At 45.0% G+C, this 18,204-nt stretch overlaps 1 protein-coding gene across 2 annotated transcripts in view; it reads right to left on the bottom strand.

Moving 5' to 3' along the window:
• LOC8040981 overlaps window positions 1-13,025 on the bottom strand; it is a 110,967-nt gene extending 97,942 nt beyond the window's left edge. Inside the window, exon 1 of one of the 2 annotated variants that reach the window (XM_029979190.3) lies at window positions 12,761-13,025. The gene's annotated coding sequence lies outside the window, so the exon portion shown is untranslated. The remainder of the gene's footprint in view (window positions 1-12,760) is intronic. The other variant, XM_029979308.4, reaches the window with a different exon arrangement.
• Between the last annotated feature and the right edge of the window lie 5,179 nt (window positions 13,026-18,204).

Here is an 18,204-nt window from a genome sequence, read left to right as displayed (position 1 = left end):
AGTATTTCAAATACAAGTATTTGAAATACGTACTTCAAATACTTTGTGTAATTTGCATTTGTATTTAATTACAAATTGGGTAATGTATTTGATGTGTGTATTTAAATACTAAAACATGGGTATTTCAACTACAATTGTAATTAAATACAAATTTGTGGGCGAAAATACATCTTGTTTTTATGCATGTGGTTGTAAGATATAGTCTCCATCCTTTATTCGGCCATGGGGATTTTTTCTTTTTCTCCTTTGGCTTTTAAAGGCACTGTCCAGAGCAGGAAGAAAGCTACGTTCTGCACCGTAAGCAGTGTCTCTCAATCAAGCACAAGCGTTTAGTGACTTTGTGATTACAGTGCTAGTCCAGGGCAAGAATAGTGATGAAATCGACGTCCACAGGCAGACTGGCTAAATAAGTGCCTGTGACAACTTGTTATGCTCTCCAGCCTGATTTCCATCCATATTTTTGCCTGGAACATTCTAAATGCGAGGGTCGTTCAGATTTTCGTAATTGGTGCGAGTTGCAACAATAAAAAATTCTCTAGCTAGCGCTGCGCGTCTTGGTCGTCTCGGTTCTTTGTTGGTCTATACCAATATGTAATCGACAAAAAGAAAGCTGCTTGACGCTCTGTATTTTTTTCACCTATTACGTCCAAGCTGATTACAGTATTGTAATTATATTTCTATAACGTTACTAGAGCCTCGCACTCTAACTCCCGAGTGTGCGATGCAAAATTAAGATGAGATACCAAGAAACCCGTTGCAGGTGCCCTGAGGTCGCTGACGCAAATTTCGAGGAATGTATTTGGAAAAGTATTTGGAGGAGACTAAATACATTTGGTTGTATTTGTATCTTGTACTTAAATGCTTTTTTGGAAATGTAGTTATATTTGTAATTAAATAAATTTTTGACGAAGTATTTTGTATTTGTATTTCGATACATATTTGCATGTGTTTTGCCCATCCCTGTTCTGTGCTCACCCGAAAGCGCGCCGTCCTAACCAACGCGCATGCTTGTGACAGAAAGCGCACCGGAAACAGAAAAAAACGTCAAGAAATACGCAATTTCCGAGAAGCGCACGTTCAAGAAAAAAACAAACAAAAAAACATTGATTAGGTGGCGCAAGTCGCCACCCGATTCAAAAGGTTCAGCCGTATCCATCCATCCATGAAGAGTAGGGATGTCGTTAATTTCGTTTAACCCGAAGTTCGACTGGTTTGGCGAACCTTCGAGACTACTTGCAAAGTTGAACGAAGTAGAAGATATCGAATTTTGGGAAATAAATTATTCTAAAAGTAGTTTATTTTACATTTCATAAAACGATAGCCAATGTTTACACAATATCAAAGCAAGGAAAAAAGTATGGTGAATTGTTGGGCAATTGTGTAGCATGCGTGAAACGTTCTAGCATCACGTGGCATCAGGTTACCTGACGTCAATTTTCCCGCTAACTTTAGCGAGGGAACTGAATTGGCGTTGAGGTCACGTGACGTAAATTTTCCCACTAAATCTAGCGGGGAAACTGAATTGGCGTTGAGGCCACATGAAGTCACTTGTTCCACTAAGCCTAGCGGGCGAGATGCCCGGTTACGCCGACGGCAACGGCGACGCCAACATATAGGGGAGCGGGCGCCTAAAAATATTAAAAACTTCGATCTAAAAAAAAAAAAAAAACGATTGGGCGGAAAAGTTGTGGAGGTTCAAGAAATCTCCTCTCTTCAACTCAAGCAAAGGAGGGTGCGTGTATGAAGCAGATACGTACGTAATGCGTCACTAGCAACGAGTTACTTCTACCAAGTTACGGTTTTCGGTAACGAGTAACCTATTTAGTTACCCTTTCAGAAAAAGAACGAGTAACGTACTTAGTTGCTTTTAAGGCCAAGTAACAAATAAAGGTATTTCGTTGCTTTCCAGGAGTAACGTGTACAACACCGCTTAAACTGGCTCGTTTTAATTCCAGCCTGAGTAGGCGTCTATTGCTACAAAGGCAGATGGGCAACCCGAAGAACCACTAAACAGTATGAGAGTATAGCAACGTTTATCGCAACCCGAAGAACCCCTAAACAGTATGAGAGTATAGCAACGTTTATCGCAACCCGAAGAACCACTAAACAGTATGAGAGTATAGCAACGTTATCAGTCGAACTCTACAGTTGGGAATATCCTTCACCCAGAGAACACAATAGGGTTGGTTGGTTGAACCTTCTAGAACCGTCTACGGACGACTGCCAACGCGGGAAGGCACTTAACCCATTGCCAACTTCGAACTTTAGAAGCAGAGAGAACAAAAGAGAGAGGGGAGAATCCAAGATTCATCAGCTCTTCCTGAAGTACAACACTGCCGTTCCTTCGAAGTTCCAGCGCGGCAGTAGAGAACGACTCTTCAGCGTCGCCAGAGACTCAAGGAAGCGGGAAACATAACTGATGCTTGCAGCTCAAGGAGGTAGGGCGAGAGAAAGCAAGGCCGGGGAGGAGGAGGCAGACGGAACGCTGGAGAGGAGAGGGGGAAACCACCTCTCTTCAGCATTCCGCCTGTTTCCTCCTCCCCGGCTTTCCTTTCCCTCGCCCTACCTTCTTGAGTTGCAACGACGCATACTGAACAGAAAAGAATAAACCGTGAAACAAAAGCATTTGTGTATTTGATCGTCAAAGTAGCGAGAAAAGGAACTCGACACTTTTAAGGTCAAGCAACGCGTTCCTTTTGAAAATCGGTAACGATTTACATATTTGGTTACTTTTTAAGCTAGTAACGAGTAACTTTTTTTTTCTTTTTTTTCTTTTGGTGGGGGGGAGGTTAACGTTTACATGTCTGGTATGTAGGCACCTACTTATTATGTGGCACGCTCGTGCAGCAAAGCAAGTAAGGAAGCCCCATAGGCACTTCTCAAGCGCTATGCAGTTCTCAAGAACTACACAGGACCGTCTGACTGAAAGGAAAGAGTCACAAACAATCATCCATCATATCATCATTATCCTTAAAATGGTTCGGCCCGTACAGCCGGATGCATCCACTCGTGCATTCATCCGGTTAACGATGTTTTGCATTCACCTTAGAGCAGGGAAGTCGCGAACCTGCCAAACAGGTTCGACTTTTTCGAAACTTGATTCTACTGGAAAGTTGGACACGACCCAAGTTCGACTATGACGCGCATGGGCGGGAATTGAAAACGAGCTGACGTCACCTGGCGGAGGAGGCGTGCAATATTGGGTGGGCGTATCGTTTGATTGTTTCGCGACCTAAAACAATGGGGAGTTTTCGCAGATCATTTTCGCCGTCCCGCGAAGGAGGAAAGGCGATCTACGAAAACTCCCTAATAAAATTACACTCCGCAAGACTGTTAGCGCAAATAAGCCATGAACTTTTTTAAAATTATTATTTTCTTTAGTATTGAAGGACTGTCAACAAAACGATACTATCAGTTCGGGCACTAAGATAAGTGGTAAACTTCGATGTCCCGAAGTAAAATGCGACAAAGCGCCCAAGTCGTGCTCGCACTACCAGCATCGCGCAGTGTGCGCGTGTTTGCTTTCGCATTATGTACACAATGACAATCATTTAATCAAATATAAAATAGACTACGTTATAACTTATCTTTCCCAAACTCCGAAATTCTTGTGAAAAAGACAAAACACGAATTGCAAGTCGAAATTTATCGAAATTTTTGCAAGCAAGTTCGCCACACCAGGTGGTATTGTTCCCGGTGGTATTGTTCGAGGCGAAGAGCCATAAATAATCAGCAATCGTCTCGCTATCATTATCCCCACTACCACGAATAAAAGGGTTCAGCCGGTTCTTCAGCGGTATGCATTCGAGCCGCACCCAGTTGCAGACGACAGATGGAGAGCGTGCATGCCATGGTTCGAGGAGCAACAAGAAAACGGACTAAAGCGCCCAGTCAAACGGCCGCTTCCTCGTGCGGGAAGTGCAGTTCGGCTGACTGCATCCGCATTTTCTCCGGTTATCCGGCTGGCGAGAGGCACTTGGCGCTTTCGCAAGTGGACGAGACCGTGCGGCTCTTCCAAAGTTCCCCCCCCCCCCCCCCCCCCCCCCCCCGAAGGTCGCGCGAGCACGGGACTGTTTGTTTTTCCGAGCAACTACTACGATATGTTCGTATACGCTCACGGCCGCGTGTACAAACTTTCCGCCGGGAGAAAAAAAAAAAAAAAAAAAAGACGTTTAATGGAGAAGCATACGGAACCTTTATAAATAGCACATTTCGTTAAAGGTATACGTTCCTGCACGAACGAAGCTCATTCTCCTCTTCGGCACACAATAAACACCCAGCATAACCTAACAAAATAGAAATATATATTGCCCTAGCTTTACATAATATAATGTAACCCTGACCCGAGCTTTTGACCAAAGAGACAAATCATGTATGTTTTTTTTTTTCCTTAGTTGGTCAAATATTTAATGCCTACGCAGGCGAAAAAAAAACAAACGAACTTGTCCAATACGCGTAACTTATCTAGGATCACATAACGGCTTATTCACACCCATATACTTTGTATACCTTCGGATACGTTTAAAAGACAAATCATGAAATATTTTCTTCCTTTTAAATAGGGTCACAAAATCTAATCAAACTCTAACCTAAGCTTAGACTAACGTAATCTAATCAAATCCTAACCTAAGCTTAGCCTAACCTAATAAAACCATAACCGAACAATCACACTAAATCCTGACCTCGTACATACAAAAAGGGGGTGGAAGTTGCTTGGATACCGTCTTCATTGTGCGCCTATGTAACTCGGCGGATATTAGGCGACGAGATAATTAACCGTCGTGATAAAAAATTTAAAGAATTAAAATCTTTAAAGTAAAGCAACGTTTTAATGGTTACTTTTATGGATTATTTTCCAACTCGTGTATTGACGGCAATTATTACTAGAGGCCAGACCGATTTAAATAATTTCTGAAAGGTTTTTCTAGATTAGTTTCCACATTTTTATCTTTTTAAAAATTGAGAGAGAGAGAGAGAGAGAGAGAGAAAAGCCCAGTTATTAACGATTTTGTCGGTTTGTTAATGCAGATCAATACAGCTGATAAATATTGCTCCCTTTCTCGCTAGGTGGCGTCAGCTCGTTTTCGGTCGCCGAAGACGTTCGAATGCGAAAGCCAGACGCTGTACGCCGGTGCTCCGCGTTCTAAAGCGTTCGACGAGTGCAGCCGAGACAAAGGCTGCTAGCTTTAGGCCTACCCACTAATCGTTCCAATCAAAGCTCGGCGTTCTAAGGACCCCGCGCGATCGCGCCTTCTGCTCTCCACCACTTTCTCGGCGCACACTCCTTCGCGAAGCTGCTTTTCACGGACTCGTTCACACAGTGGCGTTCGAGTGCGACTGCAGCCACTTGCGCCACGTTAAGACGGCTTGCGTCGATCTGTTGCTATGGCGACCCTTACGATGAGCCAACGGGGAGGCGCTGTGGTGCTCGACGCAACGCAGCGCAACGCAGTCGACGCAGCTGTGGGAACGAGCCTTTACGCTTTCAAGAAGCGGCCCTCTCGATTTTTGTTATCGAAGTGAAGCACACTGCATTACACATATACCTTTCTATGTATCTTCCTCATGCTTGATTACTAATGTGAAGTTTTCGATTATAGTTCGGTGAAATTCGGCGTATTTCTTACGGTCTGTACCAAGAAAAAAAAGAAGAAAAAAAGGCCGTCACTTTGTTTTTAGTGAGTGTTTTATAAATATAAATGTGTGTGTGAGTGTGTGCGGGTTCTTTATTAAATCCAACATCGTATGTCTTTTTTTTTCTTTGGCTGCTCTTTTGGCGAATTAGTCACCTAAAGACAGACAATCAAAGAACAAAAAATATTTAAACATGTCAGTTACGTGACGTGATGTTGCACCGTGACGTCACAAATTCCCCTGACCTCGCGCGACATTAGAGTTACGTGACATAAGAGTGTCATGCGTGCGACTCCTCGAGTCACATGACGTCACGGTCCTTTTGTGTAAAACATTAAAAATTAAACCCCCCAAAAGAGAAGGTTATGGTCCAAAACTCCTCGCTGAGAGCTTGATAAGGTAACGCGTCAAAAAGTCGCACAACGACCCCCCCCCCCCCCCCCCCCCTTTACCTAAGCCTCCCACAAAACGCTGCATTATACCAGTGAAAAATGTTGACCTTTTTACGGTTGAAGCCGAAACCTGAAATATATCGGACGTACGTTCATTGAATTGTATCGGTATAGATCCACCCCCCCCCCCCCCCCCCCCAAAAAAAAAAAAAAAAAAAAAAAACGAGTTTTAATTTACACCGAAACTCGCCCGGTCAGACAAGGAATAGACGCGTGCTGTAGCAGGACCGAAGTTTATGACGGAATTCTCTGCAACCCCTTCAGCACCTCAGACCAATATCCGAACGGCTTCAATTTGAATCACGCACGAACGTGACATTATCTGCGTATTGGCAGCTGCGGCGGGTCGCCATTCGGTTTCGTAACGCGTTCCGTTCTCAATTAACAAAAGCGAGAAACTTCCGTCGAAGGTCCCTCGTAAACGCTTTCCCCGTGCCATTTCGGACACGGCTGTTTTTGAGAGAGCGTGTCTCGAACGAAAACACACAATACAAAAACTAAAACACACAAAAAAATAAACGATTGGATGTAGTAAGTTGAGATCCTTTTAGAATGGCAAAAATCACAAACACAGTCACAAAAAGGAAATCTCCCCCTTTCCCGCACTGTCGGGGCAAAGGCAGTCCTGATAACAGAATATATTATGCGGTGACATGATTGGTCCCAGTAATTTTGGAGGACCTTTTGAAGCAGCCGAAAGTCCACTTTAGGGCAGCAAAAGAACTTTTGGAGAATAAGCGCTCCCATCATTTTCACTCACAGGACTGCGAACATTACGCTAAGATTCATGCCTGTCCAACTAGGAGACAATGTCTACTTTGGCTTCACACTCGAGTGCAACCTTTGGTTAGCCCTATCCACAAAGGACTGCAATAGTCTCCCTAAAATTGATGTCACGCTTTCAGGTTCAATACTGCTCAAGTAAACTGGTAGAGTTTAATCGTTAACGTATTGTTTCCTTGGTGACTGGTTTGAATAATTGCTTTTATTGCGCTCGTTCATTGATGCATTGAGTATGAAAAGCTATCGTGAGTGTTTCGCGCTTCGCATTACTTAACGTTGTCGTGCTTCCAACTAATAACAGTTACCTTGTTAGCATGCATTATTGTATACCTGTATATAAGCATATCTAGATCAGTTATAAGTTACGTATAATGCATCGCCAGACGCCTTTGATGTCAATAAATGAAACTGCACGGCAGGTTGGATTCCATCAAACACAGAACTAGCTGTTTAGTTTCACGCCGAATTAAGCACCAGGCACGGCAACAGTATTCTGATTTATGAAGGTCATTATGAAATGACATGAATGTTGTTTTTGTTTAGGTGCAGAAATAAAGATAAAGCAAATAGTAAACTCCGCTGAAATAACAAAAATAACCTTGAGCGCCAAAATTTATTTGCATTAAAATTCTAAAGGTTGTAACAAAAACTTTTTTTTTTTAATTCTGATCAAATGAATGCCTTTGTCATTTGACTATGAACATCAATAAAATTGTATATGTCACACTTGTGGGTTTCCCTGTCCACACCTTGGACGACGAACCCGGGTTCTCGTCCGTTCGGTACGCCCCGGAAGAACAGGTAGTCACAAGGAAGGATTTTTTACGTCCAGTTGAATCCCGCGTCTCCCGTCGAATTCCCCAGCACGTCCGAAGGCCAGGGCTGCAGGGACGGGTGCGTAAGGTTTCTCATCGCCTGCTGCGCGCGGCTTCGTGTGCAAGCTCGCTGCCGGGTATTTCCTCATGTCCGGGGACCCACCTGACGCTGATCTTGGCCCCGTTGTTCCGGTATAGTCGAATTCCACGGTCAAAGATTCCTTTTATGGTGGGACTTGCAGAGCGAGTCCCACCAAGAAAGCACAAGAGCGAGCTCCGGGCCTTCAGCTTCCCTCTCAAGCTCGCGCGCTTGTCCCGTGCAAGCCCTGTTCAAGGCCACATGCTCGCCTTTGTAGCATCGGTATAGTTCTGGGTGGATGAACCCCGTGTGGTCCTACTGCTACATTTCCGTAATCTCCAGCCGTCTGTGTCGCCTCGCGTAGAAATCTCTTGCTGGCGAGAAGAGACACGAGGGCCATCAGAATCATCGATTTCCCACGCTGCAGGCGAAGTCGACGATTGTCTTCGGATATGGTTCAGATGCCGCCGGAGCTTCCAAGGGCGCTGGCCAATTCTTTTCATGAGTGTGCCGTTGATTCTCCACGGAGTCCCCCCGAAATTGACGACGGCCACCGGCTGTACTCCCTTGAAGGTTCTGGATGCAGGCATGTCTTGTGAATCTTCCTCTTCCCTCTCGGGTAAAGAAATCAGCCTGCTTATGTATGTCGCAAGTTCGTGGCCGAACGTCATGCAGTCAGGCGTGCTTCTGGTCGAGGTAGATGCCGTCGTGTGTTGCTAATACAGAAATCTTGCAGCTCTCAAGGAAAAGCTGGCTTGGCCATTTGTAGCGGGATGGTACGGAGCGCTGGTTAATGGCCGAATTTATTTTTTTTCGTAGAAGTCTATCATTTCGCTTGACACAAAGACTGCCGTCGTCGGACCCACCCTTCCGCAGTGATTCGCATGTGGCAAAGAGAGCTCGAAGCTCTCGAATGGCTAAAGCGGAGGTGGCGGATGTCATGTAGCCCACGTCTAGCCACTTCGAGTATGAGTCTACGATGACGAGAAACATCTGCCCCTCCAAAGGACTCGCGAAGTTCGGATCTATTGTGTCCGAGGAATGGGATGGATGATTTCACGTTGGAATGGGGACCTTGTGGGAACCCGGTCTGGGTTTCTGACCGGTTCCCCTATTTAACCTATTTAGAAGTTATGAGTGATTTTTTGACTCAACGGGGAAATGGTGGCCGATTAAGCTATCAAATGCATGGGAATGAACGGCGTGAACGTACCACGTTCGCATTACAAATCCGTTATAACGTTTGAATAAGATCATAGTTCGTTCTCGAACTTTGGAATTTGGTTCGAACCACTGCTAGCGCTACATTTGGGTGGAAAATAAACATTCGGCAACGTAAACATTAAAAACACACACACACACACACACACACACACACACACACACACACACACACACACACACACACTACGCGCACACACACGCGCACACACACACACACACACACACACACACACACACACACACACACACACACACACACACACACACACACACACACACACACACACAGGGACGTTATGGAAGCGGCATTTGACCTTTTGAAGCAGGTTCTGTAGCAGGCAAAATATTCGTTTGGAGCAGCCACTGACGCCTTTGGAGCAGACGTCAACGTCTGTTAGCACACCACTCGAAAATAATAAAACGATCCTGCATCGATCGCTCAATAAATTATTCTTTGATAATGATTGACGGGTCATACTGAATCATATTACCTACTGCCGTTCGAAGTAAAAATAAATAGAACGCAAAAAAAAAAAACACACACACACACAAAACCTTCTTTCTCTCAAAAAAAAAAAAAGATTAAAGTTAGAGTAGGTTTATATTTTTGCTTTTGTTTTTATTAGAGATTGATTTAAAGTCGAGACCAAAGAAGGTAAGCCCGTAATAGTACTGAGCGACTCGCGCAAAACCCAGGCCGTGACCCAGGCGCTCCCCCGCGTCAGCCGCTGCTCCTGGCACTCCGGTGCAAAGCGGCGAAGCTCGACGCGCGAGTGCTGGTGCGAGGCGGTGAAGGTTCAGACGAACGGCGCCTGTGCCACGGTGCACTGCGATTGGAGTAACGCGACAGAGGCACCTGACAGACATGATCATCGAGTGATCTCATCGGGAGTAAAACCCCTGGCTCTGTAACAACCCAGTAGTCGCCATCCCACCATCTTGCAAAATTTCCTCGCCGCATTTAGCTCCTGACATCGTCTGGAAATTCACGCGATGACGGGGCCAGCGAGGTTGAACATCAAGGAGCGTCAAAAGCGCGACATCACGGCATCCGTCATCCTTTGTACGTATTCTTGTAAATCAATTAAGCGCAGTGACCGTCCCGCGACTGGAGCTTTTAGTGTATGTGTTCGTGGTTGTATGTGCTCAAGCCTTTGACTGTGCTCTAACCTAACGTGAAACAAAGTGAGTAGAGACGCGGTGAAATACATATTTGTACTATTTTCCTTTTATTCTACCTGTCTGAATATCAGGATCGACCAATACTAAAATATTTTTATCCCCCGCCTTGCTTACAACCATCACGGCACAGCTGTGGTGTAATCCTTAATAAAAATGGCGTTTCGGAGCGAGATGTAGCAGAATTTTGTTCATGGCGCAATTTGGCATAGCTCTTCCATCACTAACATAGTAAACATTTTTTTATTTTATTTTATTTTATTTTTTTGCGGGGAGAGGGGGGGTGGGGGGCAGGTTATATAACAAAATGGTTGATATTCCATCTTCTCTTGTCGACCACATGTCAGATATCCGTTTGTTTTTCAGTTTCTTTTAGTGGTTGGTAGGCAAGGAATTTCTGCTTAACACGGCTAGTCGCAGACATTCGCCTCCCCTGTCCCCAAAAAATTCAAAATTTGGACAGGGCGCCACCCAGACAACACACATGGTCCTGAGGACATCCAACTAATCGAAAAGTCATCGTCCCGTCATCTACATCCTGAGGACGTCTTCAGATTGTCTAGTAGAATTTATTTCAACGAGCTGCGAAGAAAAACAAATGTTTTCAGGCTGATAAGGACGAGGTGCAAGCTGTGATAAAAACTTCGCCGAGACATTGCGGCGAGAAGCTGAAGGAGCAGGAGAAGCAACAGTATGCACCACCGACGTAGGACCAGCCTTTCATTGACACCAGTTATGCGCATCACCTAAACTGGTTTCCTTTTTTTTTTTTTTTTTGCGTGTTGTAATCTTAATTTTGTTTTGATCAAAAAATTTTGAAAATATATTCTAGTCATACTGCCATACAGTTTTTCCACACACTATTTGTGATTTATTTATTCTGTATTCCATTTTTTTCGTTCAAGGCGCAATAAAACACGAGGTAGTTCGCTGTGGTATGCACTGTTCTGTTGTTGAATCGTTTTATTGCACAAAACTGATGCTTCAATTGAGCAGGTGACCCTCCAGCCATGTTTGAACAGTGCTTATGAAAAATCTGAATCGTCAAATTTCTAAATTTTTTTTTGTCTGTTTTCATTTCGGGCACTTTAAATTAGTTCAGAATAAAATTCTTTGAAGATTACGCGATTCAGCTCACGCTTATCGGCGTGCGTTTGGAACTGCTTTAAAGTACCCGTCTGACAGAAGGGTCTGGATTTGGGCTAGTTGGTTGAACATGTTTAGGGGTTAAAAGCGCTAAAAACGACGGACGAGTAGGAGAGACACACATTACAGAGCGCTCTGTGGTGTGTGTCTCTCCTACTCGTCCGTCGTTTTTACTCGTCTGACAGGGGTGTAACTAGCTTGAGCATTGCACAGCACCATCTACCTTCTAGAGGTGTACCATATTAATTAAACATCATCCAAGGTCTTATATGATGCCTTGAGGATGTCCTGAGTATGTAATGGGACCGTACAAATCGACGTTTTGAGGACGTCCTGAATACCTACTAGGGTCAGACAAATCGACGTACTAAGGACTATTGGGGGATGTTGTAAGAACGTCCTCAGGACATCTCTACATCCGGAACTAGACGTCTTTAGGACGTTTTCAAGATATCACTGTGTTGTCTGGGCACTGATTTTCAGAGGAAAGTTCGACGTTCGGAATTCAATAATACGCAAAGCCAACGACGCATCGCTACTACGGCGGAGCTGAAATCATCTTCTAACTTTGTATAACAATTCCTCCTTCGCTCTAGACGTCTTCACTTATTCCATCTGAAACGTAGAAACAACTGTTTTCTAATGCGCCTAAAATAAATAAACAAAAAGGCAAGCCGGCGCATAGTCGTAAAATGAGAGCCGGTTTCCTCCGACGACTTTGTTTGATTTTAGCTGAAACCAAGGAAGGTAGACGAGTTGTTTTCTATAAAATCATAAAACAAATCAACTTCAGGGGATATGTTTCCCTTACGGCTGCGTAGCTTGGTTCAAAACTCGCGGGCACTAAACAATTAAAAAAAGAGAAGCAATTTTGCCATTTTGTTTTCTTCGTACGGACAGCGGCAGCAACGGCGCAGATTTGTTCGAACGCAGCCACGAATTATGTAACGCTGCCAACATCCATACAGCCTGGAATGCATGCACGCGCACCATGCCGATAGATAAAGCTGCTACACAATTAGATAAAATTGCGGCTCCAAAGCGAGAAGTACGAAGTTCAAAATGTCACGAAAACTGCAAACCTTCCCAAATACGGTATGAACACAATCATGAAAGGGAGATACACTGCATCGGTACGTATGGATCCGGTACGTATGGATCCAAAAGTGCGGAAATGAACTTGATCAAGATAACGCGAACGTAACCTGTTGATCTCGTCGAAGCGATAAAACCGCCGCCTCCACATAAGAGGGCTATCGACGCTGATATCTGGAGATCGCGATGAACGGCACACAACGCTGTAATCTCAGTTCACGACAAGCCGCCAAATACGAAAGGGTTTTACTCAGTCACTTCGCGACGAAACAAGGTAAAGTTTAAGACATCCCAAAAGGCGATCGTAACAGAAAAGAGAAGAGGGCAGCGATGAAGTCGGTGGTGCCGCTTACCTCAGACTGCGGCTGTCATCGTTTGACCACCTGTGTGACTCGGAAGAAAACTTGTAAACAAAAGTTGACAAGCTCTCGCCGAGAAGGTATTCCAGTTGTCAGGACGGAAACAAAACCCACAAAGAGTACATGCAACTCCGGCGTAAAGCACAACCACGCACACACGAGTCAAGTAGCTTCCAAAGCCGACCAGCCGAAAGTTTTCCTTTTTTCTTCGCCGCTTTGCTTGATCGCGTAACAACAACGCCACTTCCTCCGACAGAGTAGGCCACGACCGGTCTACACACGCTGACCTCGCCAACTTTTGCTTAAACCCAACTAATGTTGAAGTGCAAAAACTAGCTTGCAGAAGGCGCCACAGTCGGTTACAAGTCAAGAAGGTAGGAGAAGCTCCTCCCACAAGTGTGATGCGCCCGCAACCCCCGGTCACAGTCCCAGTTTCGCGGCGCTGACATTAGCGTCGCCACCATCAGCGGCGCTGTGCATAGCGTCGCCACCGGCAGCAGCGCTTAGGTGGTGGGGGGCTCTCATTAATACAAAAATACAAATATAAAACTTTGTCCGCTAACAGTCATTTCAACAAAACGTCTTCACCGCACCATGAAAATAAAATGCAATTTATTTTATATATTTCTTTCTGTTCGTTCTGTTTTCGGTCTAAAACCAAAACTCTAAACCGACCCGCTGGCCTCGCCGGTGCCCTGGAAGGCGCCGCTCTCCCCCCCCCCCCCTTCGCTCTACCCTCGCCCAAATTTGAAACTTCGTAACGGCGGACGGCGGCGTCGCGTGGTTTTGTTTACCCAAGGGTCGTGCGAGCGTAGTTTCAGTGGGGTGAAGCTCTAGGCTACTTCCGTCCCGCCGCGTATACTTATGACGTTCGTCCGGTCCGGCGAACTGCTTCCGATTGCCGCACTCCCAGCGGCTGTTGGCACTTGTTATTTTATTTTAAATAAATTTGATTCATATATCTGATGATGCGAAATAAAGGTGAAGTTGTTTTGAAGGTGTGAATGGCTTTGAAGCTTGTTATCGTAACTTTCTCTTTCACTCTTTCAACGTGTCTGGGCGCGCTTTCTCTCTCTCCGAACCCGCGCCTCGCACCTCGAGATGCGCTGGCCGCTGGCGCCGGGAAGTCGGTGGACCGTTAGAACGCGCGAGGGACGCGAGCCGGTGGGTTGTTTCGCTTCTGGGAGTGCGTCGCGGCGCGAGATTCGTCCCGCGTTCGAGCGCGCGCGGCTATCTTTTCTTTTTCGTGGGAACTTGTTGGTGTAATGTGATCAAGCATGGATTTTCGTCATCAACACACCACCTGATGTGCCAAGTGGGGAAACAATGACTGCCGAAAGCCGGGATATCAATGGTTTCGAGTTCGAATGGACGTGCGGTACGCTCTTTTGGTCCTCTCTTGCTTAAGTTTCTGATTAGGTGTTTGCAACAAAACCCAACTGTCGCAGTGGTAGTGAGTATTAATTGTTTGATCTTGGCAATAGCTACAATGGTTTCCAATCACAAAACCAAATCCTATCATTGTTCAGGATTGCTCTTCACTCGCCGCGAGAAATATGTCGTTGTCAAATTACTGGAGACTTCTGTGAAGACTTTGTCATATCAAGATCGAGCACATATGCTCACTTTAAAAGATGGCAAACTTTTTGCTGTGAGCTGTTTATTTGGCACTGTTGTCAGCGATTCACGCGTCTGTTCGCGAGGAGTGAAAATATGAGCCTAAATATTTTTCGATTAACTGAGGATGAGCGATACAGCGATCCGCTCTGGTTTCCCGTTTCGCTTAGCAGTGACTCACTCCTAAATTTAAGTGATAATATTAAAAACGAAAGGGCAGGTTCTCGATGAAGACTCAATACCAAAGAGCTGAGCTGTTTTTCTTGGTACTCATTGCTTAGTTTCCTTTAGTTGCAATTAAGACACCGTCGTCGGTCTTTACTTATATGCTTACTTATATAATCAAATTTGCAAGGACGCATATCATCACAGTAGTCGCACGTAACCTTAACGTTTTATCCTGTTTTGTTGTTCATTTCTTTGTTTCTCGTGTGCGAAACAGTGAGAAATTTCGTCTGTATTTTGTACTGTCTGTTGAATAAAAATGAACGCAAAAGGACAAGCATTGCATATTTTTTGTGTATGTGTCACTTTCGTTGCTTTGCTAGGTTTCTGCTGCTTTGCTGCTGGTCTCGCTTTTCAGTGCTGGCTTGTGTGCGTTTGAACGCACATTAACCAGCATTGAAATGTGAAAACCAGCCGCAAAGCAGCAGAAGCCTAGCAAAGCAACGCGCAAATCGGGCAAAAAAAAAAAAAAAAAAAAAGCTACAATATATATATTTTTAACTCTAGGTGGCGCAAGCTACCGCCCATCCATGCAAACACTATGGCGCTGCCGTGCAGTTTCGGTTTTGGTTTCGCTGTGCCGCCATGTTGATTTTAGTACAGCCACCAGATACCAGGGGATTCAATTGGCGCTGCGGCCTCCCAGGGTTTTCCAATTTGCGTTCCATGGGCGGTATAGGAAGTTGCACTCCTCTGGTAGTTTCGCGCTCCGGCGTTCCGCGCGCCTGTCGAACTCGATGGATATTTTGGTACGAACTTTCAGAGACTGTTGAGAGGTGCATTTTACGTGGCCATATCCCGATGGTGCACGAACAGCTCAAATGCCAAGACCACAAGTTTTTGTTTGTTCATTTTTTTTTTTCAAGATAAGGCAGGTGAGTATGTATCTCCCGTACTCAGTTTTATTTGCTCAGCGAACTTACCATTAAACTTCTGCTGCCCATAGCTGTTAGTTTGCAGGCTCGTTCTCGCAGTAAAAACATATGCTTTCCCCCGAACAAGTACGGTTTTAATGAAGTTAATGGTATACACCTAGCTCCACTTCGATTTGTGCACAACTGCTTATTTAAAGTGTAACAATTGGGTTTAATCTTGAAAATGGTCTTTGGCGGTCCTCGAACAGACGGAGGATAATAAAACAAAAGAATGAGGCTTCCTATATATTAATTTGAAGTTTCATTTATTTCTGCATGGTTCCGGGTGCGACAATGGCATTATGTCATTAGTTTGTTCGCTGTAGATGGACATTTGTTTTGTTTTAAATCTGTTTAAAATTTTAAACATCATGACCACATTGTCATTACAGATGCTGGGACATATAGAACGAGCATTTGAACGTCGTCTCAAGGAGGAAGAAAGCTTCGGACACTTCGTGGTTCCCAACAAGTTATCCAGCCTGTTGAGTGCCAACATTTTTCGAAGCTTTATTTCACATTTTCATCTTGCTTGCGTGAGAAGCTTTGAATATGTAAAAATTAAGGTAATGATTGCTGGGGGCCACCTAAGTAGCTTATATTTCTTAAATCAGTGAACAACTTTACTTTCAGTGAACAGCTGATCCAACTTGGCATGTTGAATGCGTAATTATGTGGGTCAATGTGTACACTTGTAAAGATATATGTTAGTGACCATTCCCAAGAAGTGATAGTGATAAAGTTAGTGATAAAGCCCATTCCCAAGAAGGTGTGCGGCCAAGCATGTAATAATGAAGTGATGAGATCGTGCACAGATGACTGAGATCGTGCACAGATGACAGAGAGGTGCTGGCGATGTGCAACTGCAGCTGTGGGCGAGGTTGACGAAATGATTTTGCCAATGTTTTATTTTTGCGCGTATGCAGGTGCAGTGCTGTACTTAATTCCGTTTTAGCATCTGTGCAATAAATGTGCCTCGAAATATTTCGGTCGCAGCTGTGGATTCCTTACTGGACGGCGGGACGCCTCGAAACAGAAGAACAACGAACACACATGACTACGCACCTTATACAGCTGAAAGCGAAATCGCACATCGTATATTACGTTAGGGACTTTTAGCGAACTGTTACCGTGTTCCGCGTACTGCACTATCGGAGCCTTTGAAACATGCTTTATAGGCGCGCACCCGGAGTGATACCGTGACAGCGGGGCGCGCACTTAAAAGCATGCTTCAAAGGCTCCGATAGTGCGATACGCGGAACACGGTTTGTTAAAAGTCCCCTATTATTACACTACCGGGACCGGGCGTGATGCTCAGGAGCCTGGATCCAGGCTCCAGCACGACCCCGAAGCGATCCATACGAGAACCACCCTACAAAAATAAAGAGACGCCATGTTGGATTCTTTACGGCTTGGCTTAGAAACGGCTTCAAAGTAGGCTACTACGTCCCAAACGTGTATATAGAAGTCGTTTTGAAAAGTAAGCCAGATATTTTATTAATAGCATGGTTAGCTCTTAATATAATTTTACAATTTACCGAATATAAAATAATAAGTTAACTCGTTCAAGTAATGAGAGCCCCCCACCACGGACGAGGAATTCGGCGCTACTGTACAAAACTCGACTCCATTGGCCCTATGGAATCCGTCCGGGGGTTGGCGCCCGTTTCAAATCTCTCCGCAGTCGAAAGAAGAGTTCACTGGAAACGCTCCTTGTTCCGCTTCAACGGATTCCCACTTGTCTCCGATCCCACTTTTTAAGAAAGCGACCTTTGTATTCATCGTAGAGGGAACCGAGCCCCTGAAAGCGGCCTTTGTATCCATCGGGGGGGGGAAGCTAATCCCCGAAAGTCGCATTTGTTCCCGTCGAGGGGCAGAACTCTAATCTCCCTCTCGTGGCTTCCACAGTGCTAAGTCAGATTCGAAAAATAAAGCAAATATGTACAGAAAGGCAAGACCCTCCTCGCGCGTTGGCCGCAACGTCACGGAAACGGTGGGACGCTATTGGATGCGGAGGTGGCGGAGGGATATGTGATTCCCTTTGAGGGGCATTCGCCGCTACCTTCTTGACCTGTAACTGACTATAGTCGATTCCTCCTGTTCCTCCAACGTTGTGTTCCTCCCTCGCGTCAACGAGGCCTTCGGGCCCTTCAGAAAACAGTACCAACGGTACCAACAGTACTGCAATAATTACAAGAAAAATAGCTTACGAGAAAGCTTATGAGCATAGCAAATGTTATGTAAGCTGTCCCCCCCCCCCCCCCCCCCCCCTTTTTGTTTGCTCATTCTATTTTAAGTTTGTGTTTCTATATGTTCTTGTTTATTTGTTTATTTATTCAAGTTACTTCAATCGAGCACCTGGTTGTTGTCTGCGGGATGTCTATTTATAAAGTAATCAGCTTGTGTTTAGAATTCTAACGTCGGGACAAAAGCCGGACTGCGCCGAGACGTAACCAATATAACCAATATAACGAAGAAACCTTACTTGCAATGTGACTGCCGCCGCCTCGCGTCAAGTCTGAGCAACGTTTTGAGCGATAACGCGTGCTCTCAGATTGTGCGAAATGGTCCAAGGCGCAATATGTAGTGGCTGGTTGCGTCCAGGCGAAGCCAAGGCATCAGCCTCATTTCCTTTTCTCCTCCTGTGTGGGCGAACGGGCAAAACTGCAAAAGTACGGCCAA

The sequence above is a fragment of the Ixodes scapularis genome, unplaced genomic scaffold (genome assembly GCF_016920785.2).
Source record: "Ixodes scapularis isolate PalLabHiFi unplaced genomic scaffold, ASM1692078v2 PGA_scaffold12__126_contigs__length_90152505, whole genome shotgun sequence".
In the NCBI taxonomy this organism is placed as follows: Eukaryota; Metazoa; Arthropoda; class Arachnida; order Ixodida; family Ixodidae; genus Ixodes; species Ixodes scapularis.
This window is presented reverse-complemented; position numbering and strand designations above follow the sequence as displayed.